The sequence below is a fragment of the Harpia harpyja genome, chromosome 9, assembly GCF_026419915.1.
Source record: "Harpia harpyja isolate bHarHar1 chromosome 9, bHarHar1 primary haplotype, whole genome shotgun sequence".
NCBI classification, from domain to species: domain Eukaryota; kingdom Metazoa; phylum Chordata; class Aves; order Accipitriformes; family Accipitridae; genus Harpia; species Harpia harpyja.
This window is the reverse complement of record NC_068948.1, coordinates 1,086,030-1,101,352: the sequence shown is the minus strand read 5'-3', so window position 1 is coordinate 1,101,352 and position 15,323 is coordinate 1,086,030.

Below are 15,323 nucleotides of genomic sequence, written 5' to 3'. Positions count from 1 at the left end.
GAGAAATTATTTTTTATAAGAAAGCGTGTCTGCCAAGAGCTCGTCAAAATAAAGAACCACTCTTTGTTTTGGCGTTTGCTTAACCAGTTGATAAGGAGTGACCTGCTTTCCTCCGCTCCCCGCGCAACCTGGCTGGGGGGGCGCGGGCAGACCCCCCTTTACCTCCTTCCTCGCCTCCAGCTCCCATTGTCTGCCTCGCCACCGCCACAGCCCCTCCGCTACCAAATACACACGTATTTACTGTACAAACCCACCCGCAAACGCCGCTTCTGCGCTTGCTTGTGTCGCCCCGGCACCCAAGCAGCGCGGTCCGTGCTGCTCTAACGTTTGACAGAGCATCCCAGCATTTCTGATAGACAACGCATATTTCAGGGGTATATAACTTCTCCATAAAAATGTACTCTGGGATGAAACACGACTCGCGACGGCTCAGCTTAGGAGCAAATTTGCTTTTGGCAATTGCAAAAATAAATTTGACCCTTCCTAAATATTCTGCATGCAAAAAAATGTTTAATAAAGTACATTTTTTTCCCCTGATCCTCTCACTAAAATCACGTTCTGAGGTGTACAGTGGAACTCAGCAATCAGTCAGCAATCTGATCTGAGACCTTGTACTGGGAAGCAACGAAGCCCTTCATCATTCATGGTAACGACACGTTTGTAAAAAAGCGCCACATCTACGCACCACGTATTTTCAGCAAACATTTAATGCGAGGTTGTTAAAAAGTGGCTGCGACGCACACGGCGCCTGTGGGTTTGGTGCAAGGGATTTTCCCCCTCGGAGAAGCCCACGCAGTCTGTTGGCAGCCTGTCTGCGTTACACCGGCTCACAAAAGCCGTGTCTTTTTAGAACAATAGGCCTGCGCTCCTGGAGACCCCGTCCCGAACCACCGGGACGCTACTTCTGTGACATTTTTGCAAGGGGATACGCAACTCCGATTATGTTTTTTCCTCCCCTTTTTCCTACCGTCACCGGAGCTACGGAACGGTGCGATTAATTTGTGCAAAAAGACACCTGGAGTACCGGCCAGGTTGCGGCGAAATAGTCCGAGTGGGTAACGTGTGGTTAAGGCTGAACCTGGCCACTCCACCATCGTAGGGGCTCTTGCAAATAGAGCTGCACGCTCCATAAACCCTGGCCCCGCTCGGGCGTCTGCGCGCGCCGAGGAACCAGAGGGCAGGTTGGGGCTGGAGTTCGCACATTAACGCGGAATGCCATTGCGTTTATTTGCGTCATAGGCTGAACCTTGACGGTTTTTGGTGAAAATCTAATTAGCGGCACGTGCGCCGGGTGGCGCGCGCCTGCGTTCCGTGTATATGCGCGCCAGCGTTTTGTGTAGGATATTCAAAAAAATATACCGGCTTTTGGTTCCCTTTTGTAAGGCACGAAGCTGTGACCCTCCCCTCCTCTCCTCCCTCCCCCTGTAGCCCCAGACTTCACCATGCCCTGACTGCTAGCTTAACATGGAGTTGTCTTTTTTTTATTTTTTTTATAAACCCAGTCACAACACGGGGAGAGGAGGAGGAGGAGGAGGAGGAGGAAGAGAGAGAAAGGGAGAACTAAAAACCCTGAAGGATGGCTCTCAAAAAAATTCTGGCGGAACCAGGGGCAATTCCTCGGAGCGCGGGAGCCGGCCGCGGAGGTAAGGCAGCGCGCCCGGCCCCCCCCCCCCCCCCCCCCCCGCCGCCGCTCCCCGGTCCCCCCCCCGGCCCCCGCTCCCTCTCCTTCGGGTTCCCGCCGGCGCGGGGCGGGAGGGGAGGTGGGCGGGAGGAGAGGACACCTTCGCTCCTCCGCCGCTTAAACCAGCTGGGAGCGGCGCTGATGTGAATATGCAAATGGGCTGGCAGGGCTGCGCCGTCACACGTGCGGCTCCCGCCGTCCCCTCCCCGCCGAGCGCTCGCCCGGCCTGCCCGCGCCGCGCCGCGCGTGGGGGGGGGGGGGGAGCTGCCGCCGCCGCCGCGTGTGGGGGGCCGCGGGTGGGTGTGGGGGGGGTGTTGCGCGCGAGGCGGGCGCGGGCAGTCCCGCGCCTTCCCCGGCCGATTTGCATGTGAAAGTGTCGGAGGTGCGAGGGCCGGGATTAGCGCGGGGATGACATAATAACGCGGGGAATTAAATGCGAGCGCTGCTGCCGGCGGCCCGCGGAGGGAGGTGGGTGGGTGGGTGGGCGGGTGGGCGCCGGGGAGGCTCCTGCTTTTTTTTTTTTTTTTTTTTCCTCTTTTTTTTTTTTTTTCTCCCTTTCCCCGCGCGGCTGATTGATGTCAGAGGCTAACAGGATGCATCTTTGCGTTGCGGCGGTGCTGATGATGATTGCGATGATTATACTTATCATTAGTGCCAAATTTAAATTTTAAAATGGTCAGCGCCGGGGAGCCGGTGGTGGTGCGGGTCCCCCCCCCCCGGCCCCGGGAGAACTTTTTGTGTTTAAGAAAAAAGGCAGCACGCAGGACTCAGAAAATCGGTAATTTAGGAAATACGGGGGTTGAGTTACAGAGATTTTTACGCGGTCCCGCTCTTCTTGCGACTATACGCCAAGACAGGCGAAAAGATGGGAAAGGCGCTTTTGTTATTAAAGGAAAAATCCTTTATTGGAGGGATGTTTTAGAAATTTACAGTCAATGAAATTTAATTTTATCCTTTGCCTTTTGCTTTATCCACATTTTAATAAAACAGCCATAAAGAATAAAAGTACCGGAGTGATTGCTGAACAAAGCAGATCTCGGGCGGTTGGTTGCGAGCCTGAATGGGGTTTAAAAATCGTGCCTGCGCGCTCTGCTCTGCTCCTCGCTCGGGCTTTAGGCAGCACCCCCGGCGTGTGTACAAAGGGGCCGGCCGGGGGAGGCGTCGCAGGTGACACCACATACAAATTAATGGCAAGATTAATACTTCATATTCAGTAGACACAAACTTTCTGATAATTTTTTTTTCCCCCTGTGTTTGCCTACCTGATAATTTGGGGACATCTGATAAAGTCTTAATGTTTATACGCAGTTATTCTAGGGAGAGAGGACAGTTGCCAGAGAAGTTCAGCGCTGCTGGTGAGGCCAGCCAGCACCCCGATGTGGAAATGACCACTTGCAAGTCTGCAGAACATCGCTTACATTAATTCACTGGGGGGAAAAAAAAAATAAAGAAAAAAGCAAGGCAACTCTATTAGTTTTTCTTGGGTATTACCAGGGACTTTAAATGGATATACTAATGGGATAACTGTATTCACTAGATTAATAAATAGAGAATCCCTAATTCTTGCGAGGGGTGGGGCTGGAGGAAGCAGATGAAAGTGACTCGCGGTTAACTGAATAAAAATCCTGCGCTGAAATTGCCTGATTGATCATACTCTAGTGCACTAAGAGACAACAAGACAACTGAAAGGAGAGGAGGGAAAAGGCGAGAGCCTCAAGAGACGGAGAGCAGCGTAACCCTATTACAGCCACGGGCGGGATGAACCCACCCGCCTGTGTGCCCTGCTTTCCGAAACAATGCCCGCTGTCACCACCTCCCTCGTTCCTCTGCCACCGAAACGCCACGCTTGCCTTCCCTTCCCAGAAATCCCAACTCGTCAATGTGGTTTTTTCATCTCGGTTATCTGCATTTCCGAGCTTTCCCTCTCCGCGGACGCGGGCCCGTCCCGAGGTGCACGCTGGCCGCCAGCGCTGCAGGCAGCAGGGGTGCAGGGGGAGCCGCTCCCGCAGCCAGCGTGGGCCCCGCGCTGAAGGACGCCGCACCCCCAGCCGCGGTTAGTATCCACGTGAAGGGAAAGCACGAGCAGCGTTGTACCTCTCGGGACAAAACCGACGAGACGGCGTCGTCTCGGCCACTGTTTCGGAGGCGCTCCGGGTGCGTCGGGCCCCAGCCGTCGCCCATGAGCACCTGCGCCGCGTGCTCCCCATGCACCTGAAGCACGGTGCACGCGTGTGCACGGCTGCCCCGCGCCTCGCTCCTCTGTGCCAATAAAGAAGAAAGGCAGGGATGAGGATTGTTGCTATTGATCTGCCCAAGGGGATCATTAGGCATCAGTATCAATCTACAAATCAGTGGGCCTGTGTTACTTGCTTGGGCAGTCATTGCCAATTTGTTCCTATTAGATGGCCGAGCCCGGAGGTGTTTGATGAGCAGATTGGGTCTTTATCTCGGCGCTGGAGAGCAGGCAGGCTCGCGGGGAGACACTGGAGCTTTACAGGATTTCTGGTGTTTGTTTGTTTTCTTTTGCTGAAATCCGGCTGCCTTTTTACTGCTCTGTAAAGAATTTTGTACGGGCCGAATATGCTTTTGCTTTATATATGGTTTTTCATACCATCCTATTAAACATATTGAGAGTTAAGGAGAAAGTATTTTAAAATAATCCCCTCTCTTTTATTCGGTATGTTTACCAGCAGCACTCCCTATAAAAATACATATTCATGCCAGATTCTTTTGTTATCCTTTCCAGGTCAGACCGAACATTAGGAACGCAAACAATTTTTCTTTTGCTATCCCAGTGCCCCTTCCTTGGGATTTATTTAGTTGCTGCTGGTGAGGTGACCGTTCTTGCAATATTACCCCCTGTGATTTAATTAAACAAGCCCAAAATTAAAGCTTGCAGACCATATTTTATTTGAAAGCGTTACCTACATTTTTGTTCTGAAATGGTAGCCCCAGCTTTTTTTGCAGATACCCACTGGCTAGCAGTCCTGTTCTGAGGGTGGCTGTACTGCCTGTCTGAGAACAGTCTGTCTCATCCGCATATTTTCTTATTTTGTATTTTTTAATGCTATGCAAAACGAAAGAACAACAAAATTGTACCATAACAGGAGGACGTAAATTAATGGCAAAAGACGGATTAAAACAGTTCATACGAATGATCTGATCTGACATCAATGCCTTGTTATTTAATGCAAACCTTGATTTTCAACTGTTTCGTCTCACTCCTGACACAAGCATCGTGCAGTTTAAACATCTGTCCAGCCGTTAAAGACCCCATTGATGCTTGGTTATTGGATTTCTAATTTTCAGGTTTTGTCAGGGGGTTTAACAGACTATATGAGTGTTTATAATTTCTAATGAGTTTAGTCTGTAATTTGCGTCCATTACCTGTGACTGTCAAATCACTTTCCCAGTACTTGGTCTGTAAAAATTCAAAATAAAGAAATGCGGATTTCTAAATAACCTAAAATATTTGTCATATCTTTTATATACAAATGTATGTGCAGTAAACAGAACTATACATTCTTATTCTGTTTGAAGATCAAGACTGATTTTAATCCCGCATGTCTGCTGCAATCACAATATATTACCCAAACCCAAGTTTCTTTGAGGACTTTTTGGATATATGTCATTATTTCAATGGAGATAAAATAGTGTATGTTTTAGGATACTGCAAGGCTAATTATTGCTGCCTGATTAGTATTTGATCAAATTCTATCTTTTTTTTTTTGTCCCTGAGACAATTCAGCTCCTCCACACGCAGAGGCGAATTCGCCTCATTCTGTCTGACAAGTGTTTTGTTGTGGAGCGGTCGATCATATCTGTGTAAACACGCATCTGCTGGCGGATGGGGTTGGAAGCAGAACACTTTTAATTTATCATAAACTTCATATAACTCATTAGCTTTCATCTTTACATTGCATGTATAGAAATGAATTTGGAGTGTACTCAGAGAGAGGCTTTTTTCTGAGGAGTTTGCTGTACAAATATTTATGGACCTTTTGCTTTGTAGTACAGATTCCAGTGGAAATAGCTATCATGCGATTAACAGCAGATTGCGACTTAAGGAAGAAGTTGCCAAAAGCTATTGTTTATTTAGTCGCGTGGCATTTTGTATTGAAATTTCTTTTGCTACTATTTGTAAAAATACACGACTCTCTTGGGAGGAGAAATCAGGATTTTCTTCCTATACTCCAGAAAAAAAAAAGGGGGGGAAATAAGCCCCCTCGAAAATTAGATATAAGTATGTTTGCAGGTATGAGCATAACTTTGTAATCACGGCATATTCTGCGTATTTTCAGTGAAGAAGGCTTCTTGTTGCCTGTTCAGAAAACACACATATGGAGATTTTATTGTGGTTTTTGTTTTAAAGATAATAATTTGTCTCCGAGTTCCAGTTGTTTATGTTTCTGTCTATATCTCTTTCCTCTCCCCTGTTTTATTTAGTAAGGTTTCATCTGTGAAATTTCTCCATGAAACAATTGATACATTCTCAGCACGCTGCAGCGAGGGAAAAAAAGCCCTTAGATTAATGGTCAGTGTCTCATACACACAAATTTGTGTTACGATACTACCGAGAAGCTGCGAATTACTGACAAGATCTAGAATAATTCCTAATGCTGTCGAAGGCTTCATTTTCTCCTCCGCATGATGGATGAGGCATAAGAAGTGCTTTCTGAGATCGTTAATGTGCATCATTCTGTTAAGTGTTATTAAAGTCCGTCTGTCTTAGGCAGCAGAAACAATATCTTATCCCTTATTTTGCCTCTCTCTTCGCTAAACTGTAACTGCAGCCCCTGTCTTTTACTAATGTGGCCTTTTGTTGGTGCTCTTCTTTTAATGGCTAGTTTATACCACGGCATTTAGGTGGGTTTTAGGATTGTATTTTCCCTTTTAGGCAAAATATTGGCTTATGGCATGGGAAGGAACACCCAATTTCAAGATTATACTCTCTGTAACCTGTAGATAATAACAAAGCCGTGGAGGATCCATACTGAGCGTTACACTGAAGCTTAGAAAATAGGATTGAACTTTTCTTCGGAGGCTGTGCCTGCGAGAAGGAGCCGGTCTGGCAGCGCAGCCCTGTCCGCTGCGGCTGAGCCGAGGGGGCTGCCTTTGCCCCGCACCTTCTCCGCCAGATCCCGCTCCGGGGAGTGACGCCGGGGGTGTGAAATAACACCTGGGAGCGCACGCGGCCGCTCGTCTTCTGCCCGATTAATTGTTCAAAAATCCGGGAATCGCTGTCCGAATCGAGAGCAAGCATGATGTCTTGCTGGGAGGGAAGTTAGGACAGAGACGGCGTTACAGGCGACCCAAACTTGTTCTCTTTGGGCAGCAGAAGCTGCCCCGTGCCCTGGTCCCCTGGGCATCGCGCCGTTCCCTGGAGCACTGCCCGCCCTGGGCCGGGGGGGTAGGCCAGGTACAGATTGCAGATGGATCATATTAAAGCAAAAGTACTTTTAACCAAACAGAAGAATTCACTTTAAAGGTTTTTAACCTTTCTTAAGAGCCAATTTTTCCTTAAGCCCTGTGATAATAAAATACAATATAATTTATAGAGCGCTTTCCATGGGTATGCATTCCTCTTCTTTTTCTTTTTTTTTTTTTTTTTTTTTTTGTACAGTCAGATAAAACATATCCAACAACTGGGATGATAATCAAGAAAAAACAAAAAGCAACTGATCATAAAGCCATTTAGAAATGTAACATTCCTTTTAAAAGAGACTCAGACATACTTGGAAAGCCTCACTTATATACTTTTAATAGAATTATAGAAGTGTGATGCACAGCTGGTAAAAGCTCAGTCATCCACAGCACAGCTAGTTTTTGAGTATTTAATTTTATATTTGAATAATTCTCCAGATCAGGCTATAATCATGAATGTCATATAAAAAGATTTTTTTCATAAATTACATTATTTCACAGATGTGCAAATACTTCTGTGAAAAAAATTACATTGATCAGTTTTTAATACCCCCCTGTCTCACCCTTCAGTCAAAAGAAAAAATAGCTTTTTTCCCATCTTTGTCTTCAGAAAGGTGCTAGATTGTAAACATCTGAAGGAAATGAAAGGGGGTTGGCCAGTCCACCCCAAATTCTTTCCAGATTTTCATTCCTTTCACCAGCAGCCTTCTGTTCTTAGAGGAGAGGGAGGAACAGCAGAAGAAAGAGAGAGAGAAGATGTCTCTGTTTCTTATTAAAATTTAAAGTGAAAAGCAGTGCTGCATTTTGCTAATTTTCAATCTGCTAATTCGGAAGGCGTTTAGCAGGGAGAAGCGGCGCCGTGGGGAAGCGGGTTCGGCAGCGGGCGTTGGGCGGTTTTGCACGATAAACCCTTGCAGGCAATTCAGAGCTGCCTCGGAGGGCAAGGCAGCAAGGCACAGCCACCCCCGTCCTGACGCTGCTTTGCTTCCAAAAGAAGAGCTCGCACTAACCGCACTTCTTTTAAATCAGAAGTTTGTAAACCGGTGTTTATTTTTCTAATAACGAAGTGACTCTTCGAGCAAGGGTAAACTTTGCAGCAGGGCCCGTGCTCTGCCCGGCCACTGCTTAGGTTGCACCTCATTGCCCCGCCACCGTTGAGGGATGCCCGCGGGCCAAGAGCCCGGCGGGGGCCGGGGCCGGGGCCCCCTCCCCGGGCACTGCCGCAGCCCCCCGGGGCTGGCTGGGGAGCAGGTGCCTGGCACCAGCACTGCCCTTCCATTCCAACTGCTGAGCGCCGCGCTCCTGGTCCGGTCAAAAGGTTTAATTGAGGCACAGGTAATTACGCAAAGCGTATTGCTACGTGCAGAGTATCTGATTCTATTGTATGTTGTTGTGAATGGAAAAGTTTGCCCTAATGTTTAATTCAGGGATGACAATTAAGATAAATGCCTATTTCCAAGCCCTCTCATCCCAAATACTATTGAGTTACACTTTTAAGGGAAAGGAAGGCTAAAAATAACTTTATAAAAAGTAAAACAAGGTGTCGCACCCTGACTGTTTGCTCTTAAATCATAGTTGCCCGCTTGTTTTTCAGGAAATTTAAGTACCAGATGCACTTGGAGAAAGCAAGCTAAACATCAGAGTTTATTTTCAATATGCAAGTGGTATAAAAATATGCAAACGCTGATCACAGCGCTATGGAAACTACTCCACAAAAATGTGGAACGAAAGCTGTTACTGTAAGTGTGGTTCATGTATTGTTAACAGCTGTGACAGCCCGGTGCAGCTCAACACTTGTTCAATTATAAGAAAACATTCAAAAGGAAACTTGATTTAAATAAGATTTGTAATAATCTTTCACATTTACAAAATAAACCAGTGACAAACGCTGTCCTCCCGCACGGTTCGCCCAGATTCGGCCTTGGCATTGGCTCGGGTGACGGATGCGTTTCTCCCCCCTCTTGCCAGATCCAAAAGCATTTTTCAGGGCTTATGTTACAGTTATTTGCAGATTATTTTAGGTCTGTGTTCTTTTATATCCACTTAGCAACTTGCAAGGAATATTTCAGGAGCAGACCATACTTGACATGCATCCTTTTTGGGGAGCAGGAGGAATGGGTGTGGTGGATTTAAAAGCGATTATATGTTTATGACAGATGGTTTTCAGTTTATGCAAGAAAGCCCATATAGACACTAGCGCAGAGACAACCATTCGGGGAATTTGGACACGTATCATTAGGCTCTTTCTGTTAATCAAATGCAAGAAATATAGTAAATTTATTTTTATACGTGACCTGTGGAACAAATATGGCCAACGGGTATTAAACATAATAGGTCTTAAAAGGAACAATTATATTTTCTGTTTAACTTTTCTGATTTGTTACAAATTGTATCGATTTTCAAGGTTTTAAGAATACTAACGATTAAAATCATCCTACCGCATAAATTTTAGTTATTTACTATAGTTTGTAAGTATCATGCAGTGACCTTTTTCTGGCTTCATAAAATCAGTGACTTAATATAATTTGGGATCTGAGAGTGTAAGTTCCTCGATTCATTTATCATTTTATGCTGAAATTTGTTTAGTCTAGATAGAAGTCCTACTCTACTTTTCCTACTAGCCATATATGCTTTGTACATTGGAAACTCAAAGACCTTTCTGTCTTTTCTTTTTCTTTTATGCTTGACCAAAAATAGTCATTATAGACTTCTTCATAAAACCCCAGACTTTATAAATAAAGGCTGTTGACTGACTCTGATGGGAGTTCCACGCACAGAATGAAAACAGCGTATGGCCCATATTACTAATTTTTCAGAATTGCAAAGTGTGTTAATGTGTAATACCTGTTGAATTAGTGGTAGGTTTTGACTGTATCCCAGGCAACTCCTTTATGAATGTAATTAAATACATAGTTTTAATAGCTTCAGGGGGAATTAAGTTCTGAATTGTTATATAAAGAATGTTTATAAATATATATAGATAGATTATATAAATAGCTGAAAGCAGAAGCCTATACAATAATTTATTTTAAAAATTCTTCTGTAGTCAGTGTGAGTGATTTCAAATGGGATCCGAGAATCTCCAAGCTGAAGCTCTCATCTTCTAAGGAATTTCAGTTACCTGGAATAAAATGTTGCCTTAGAAATTATTGACGTAATAGTCCCCTTGGGAACCCCATAGCAGTCAAAGCAAAATCCAACAATAAATCCAGGGGCCACCTGGATAACTACCATTAAAGGCTTTTTTTCAGTGGAAAAAAATCTTTAAAAGCTTAATTCTTCCTAAATGTAAAGTTCAGTGATCATGTTTCTGTATAACTTTCATAGTTAGGTGTTTTACTTTACTTTGTTTAAACAACTTTTCAAAGCATCTTTGACAGTGAAAATAATACCGTGTTTTTCTCCTTGATGCCATGGCTAACTTACCCCTATGTAAGCAACCCCTTCGGAGCCGAGTCGATGCAGGTTTTTGAGCATAGCTAACCTCGGCAGCGCTAATAACTCAAATCAGTTTGCAATGACTATTGGAACCAAACGGCATGAGAACAGATAAAGAACTGTGCTTTGCATTTGTTAAATCGTTATAAATCAAACCTTGCTCAGGTGCTAATCCCGCGCAGCGCCCGTAGCACAGAGACCCCCTCCCTGTTGGCATCCTCCCCGGGAAGGGCGTCTGCGTCTTGGCCTCTGCCGAAACCCGGGGCAGATCGGTCGCCGCAACTGTGACCGAGCTGTGCGCCTCACGCAGAAATCCCATTGAAGGCAATTGAATTTTGAGCAGAAAGGGGAGGTAGAATGTGCCTGAAAAAATTGAAAAGAGCAAAACTGATAGACTTAACAGCTGGTAGACTTTGGCACTGGGGGGCTGGTAAAAGGTTTGACCACTTAGAACTGTTATTTTCCTTGCTTGCTGCTGTAAATCAGGATTAATTTCATTGAACTCAGATGTATTGAAATGGGATAAACAACATGAGAACTGGACCCCAAAACGTGGCATTTCTGGTCAGATTGTTTAACGACACCTGCAGATAACAGAGAAGGAACCAGATGGCTCTCGACGGAAGGTCCTCACCAGCCGGCCAGCTCAGCTCCGGTGAGGACAGGCACCGAGTGCCACCAGGCTCCTGCAAAATTCTGGGTTTCTGTGTTTGAAATGCTATTGCAGAATTACAAAGCAGAGGGTTACGAAAAAGCAATGGGAAGCCCTGCTTTAAGCCTAAGACCACCGACCTGATCATTAGGGATTATTTACATATGCTTTTTTTCCATTAAAAAACAAAAAGACCTTCTGTGACCATCACGGTCCCTAATGTATACAAGTAGACCGGCAAAACAGCTCAGCTTTGAAAGGCTAATGTGGAAGTATCGGGGAATTTCCATGTCCATGTGACAAACTGAACAGTTTCCAGAGTGTTCCCCTGCTCCACAGCTCATCCATTATGGGAATGAGATGTGAAAATAGTTTCTTGTTTCTTTGAAATATCAGCAGACCCCACAAGCAGCGTTACTTTAAAAATGCCGGAGGTAGTTCATATAGATTTATTCTTAATGAGTGAATATGTGTGGTCTGGCTCAATTACAGAAAAAAACCCCTGTATTTTAAGGTGTGTGTGTATGTTGAAATAAAGGTACGTGATTACATACCGTGGCGTGGTACCAGGGCTGAGGTGTCAGAAAGGCAGTGATGGGTCAGTTGAGGTTTGCGTTTTTATTTGCTTCAAGCATATATATGAAAACCATTTGAAACCATTATTTTATGCGTGCCGTTAGTTTATGTGATTACATGTTTCTAAGCATGTTTTTATTCTTTCCTTATTATCTCCCACTTTTCCTCTGACCTTTCATTCTATCTCAGGTTAAGTCACTGTGTCAGCTCTTTGGGGCAGGATGGCTTTCTGTTTGCTTGAGCAGTGCCCAGACGTCACCAGTGGTTTGCATTATAACGCATACGTGCAGATGTACATACGTATATCTATGTACACATAAAAATAACAGATTGCGGTGACTCTGGTTTCTCTAGAATTCTACGCTGCATTTTGTACTGTATCAAAAAGGCACCATCTGGCTTTCAGTTGAAAATATTAAGGAAGAAACAATAATCCCACATACCAGTGGAAATTTTATCACAATTTAATTCATTATCAAATTTTTTAAAAGGAAGAAGGGGACAAGAATAAAGTGTGTTATTCTTAATTGTCTTTTATTATTAGTTAACATTAGCAATCTACTATGATCTCTACCTCCATGTCCAGTAAAAAGGATACTGTAGACCACATTAAAAAAAACAAACACTTTTGATTTTTATTGAAGTATCTAAAAAAATAAGATTCAATTTCAGTGTGTGTTTACATATGGTCATTTTACAGATTTCCTGGTGTGGTGGTTGGAAGACAAACCTCTTTGCTGGTGTTCAGGATTTCACCGAATTTACCATATTTTGAGTTATACATAATATAGATTTTTAATTAGTTTTACAGGGACGCAATACTTACTTTTTTCTATAGGCTTCAATTTTAAACAGTCTCTGTTTTTCAGGTATAATGAAAGTATCATTTATAATTATAGTTTTAAACAGTCCAAACCAGTTATTTATACTGGTTTTTATCTTGAAATGAGGTTTGTTGTATCTTTTGGGTTTGGTTTATTTACCTTATTGTTCCCTTATCACCCAGAGCCTTTTTTGCAATTGTATTGATTTTAAAATGGCAATTTTTTACTTTGAGTGTAATTCTGTTGTTTAGACAAGAGTTTTTTCATGCAAGTATATAAAGAACTTGTTTTGATGTTCCCCCCAAAGCAGTTTAATGCAGTAATACATGCAATCAAACGTAGGAGCCATCACTGATATTAGGGGAGATGTTCTGTCTACAAAGACCCGGGATGAAAATGTATCCTGATAGCAATCCTATTTGCATTGAAAAAGCAGGACTCTCGTTAAAAACCTGGCTCCAGTGAACTTACCTACAGGGACAGAAATGCATCCTCAGTATTGCCTGACCTTCGAGCCTTTGGCTTTTGCCACCCCAGTAGTGTGGCCGTCATAGGACAGCAGGGCTCATCCAGGACAGTGAAGATTCCCAAATTTTCTGTTCCTGTGTTTGGGATGGGAACAAGCAGGCATCTGCATTCCCTAAAACAAGCAGTGAAAGTTTGGCATTGTGGATCTAGGTTGAAACTATTTCAGAAGCAATTTCTGTTTACAGGCCATCACTTTTCGGTAAGTTTGTGTGTGTTTTTGAGGAGAAAGCAGGTTTGCTGCACAAGAAACGTAATCGTTGAGTATGGGATGCGCTGGGTATGATGGGGGCCACTTCCCGACTCCGGGATAATGCACAGAATACCATGTGGGATAATGAGAGCAGAAACCAGTTTCTGTTCCGTCTCTGACTTGCTGCCTTCCACCTCCCCCTGCCCTGCAAAGCAAAGCCTCTTGCAGCTGCTTGACTCGCTTTTACCTGCTGGGCCGTGCAGGTGACAAGGGACCATCAGTGCTGCAGACACAGATGGGGCAGCCCTGTCTAGCCCACCTCCGGCCCAGCCTAGCCCACCTCCAGCTCCATCTAGCCCATCTCTAGCCCAGCCTAGCCCACCTCCAGCTCCATCTAGCCCACCTCTAGTCCAGGGAGCCCACCTCCGGCCCCGCCTAGCCCACCTCCGGCCCTGTGAGCCCACCGTAGGGAGCTCCTCACGCGTCCTCTCTCGCCTGCACCCCTCTCCTCCCGCAGCGGCTGTCGTGGCCCTGCCCCGGCCCCAGCCCCAGCCCCAGCGGACGCCTGCCCGGAGGAGGTAGGTGGGGAAGCCGAGGTCGGCTGAGGCGGCGGGTGCCGCCCCTGCTGCTCCCGGAGCCGCAGAACGGGGCAGGGCGGACTCCCGCTCCGGGGGGTCCCGCCGCCTCACGGCCGGGCGGAGGACGGGCCGCGCCGAGCCCGAGCGGAGTCCCCGACGCCGGTTCTGAGGGAGGGAGGTCGCTCTCCCCGACGCCGGTTCTGAGGGAGGTTGCTCTCCCCAGCTGTAACATGGCGACGGGGGGGGTGGTCTTCTCTACCCCCCCCCCCCCCTTGTCACTCTCCGTCTTGGCTCAGGGGGTGACGCGACCCTCGGGCTGGCCTCGTCCTGCCCCGGGCGGCCGGAGGGCGAGGGCCGGCTGCCGAGGCGAGCCGTGGGCAGGCCTCGAGGGGCCCTGCGGGAAGGCCTGCCCGCCCCACGCAGGACACCTCGGGCTGGCTGCGGGACACCCCGGGGGTCGCTCGTTTGGGTGCGGGACCTCGGCCCTGGGCCGCGGCTGGGGGGGCTTCGGGTGGGAAGTGGGGAGGTAAGACGCTGGGGGGGCTGGGGAGCGGCGCACGGCGAGCCGGTGTATCAGGGACCACGGATCTATATCTTTATCTCTATAAATCTTTATCCCCCCCCCCCCCCCCCCCTTGTGTCCCCGGTGCCGCCCCCGGCCCCTCGCCCGCCTTCGACGCCCGCGCGGTTCCGCGCGCCGCCCGTCCCCCCCTCCCCCGGCAGGTGGCGATGTCGCCCGCCGGAGCGCGCGCGGGCCCCGCGCCCGTCCCCTCCCCCCCCCTTCCTCCTCCTCATTAAACACCAACTGGTTGTTATAAATAAGAATCCTGCGTCTGCCTCCGAACTCGCAGTTCTGGAAGGACCCGGTTTTCTCTTAACGTTTCCCTTTCGGTCTCCTTCCCAGCAGAACGGTGATTTCGGCTTCAATAAACGCAGAAACGGGTCGAACTTCCGAAATGCGAGGGCTACCTTTTGTGTGGTTGAGGCGCCCGTCCATCCATCTCTTCTCCCATTTCCACCTAGGGAGTGCGTTCAAAATTCAAATTATCTTGGCGATCTTTGCGTTCAAAAGTTGTTTTTCGCGACAATATCCCTAAAACCTCGCGTGCGTCTGTATTAAGATAACCTTCCTCGGGGTCGTTAGGGAACAAACTAAATTTCTGCCAGAAAGACAGAGGCGGTTGCCAAGTAATTTCAATATAATATTAATTTTACGTGTGCACAGTTACACAGTTTTTTCTTTAGGATGTGCGATCAGAGAAGAGAAAGGCAGGTTTTTTTTGTGTGCGGTGTACTGGCTTTCTGTTGGGGGGTGGTGGATATTCCAGCATTTATATTTCTGCCTCAAATATTTGTGTTTGTTTTTCATGGGCTTTGTTAATACCTAAGGGAACCATTAATGCAGCCGAAATAACATGAGATCTGATGTTCT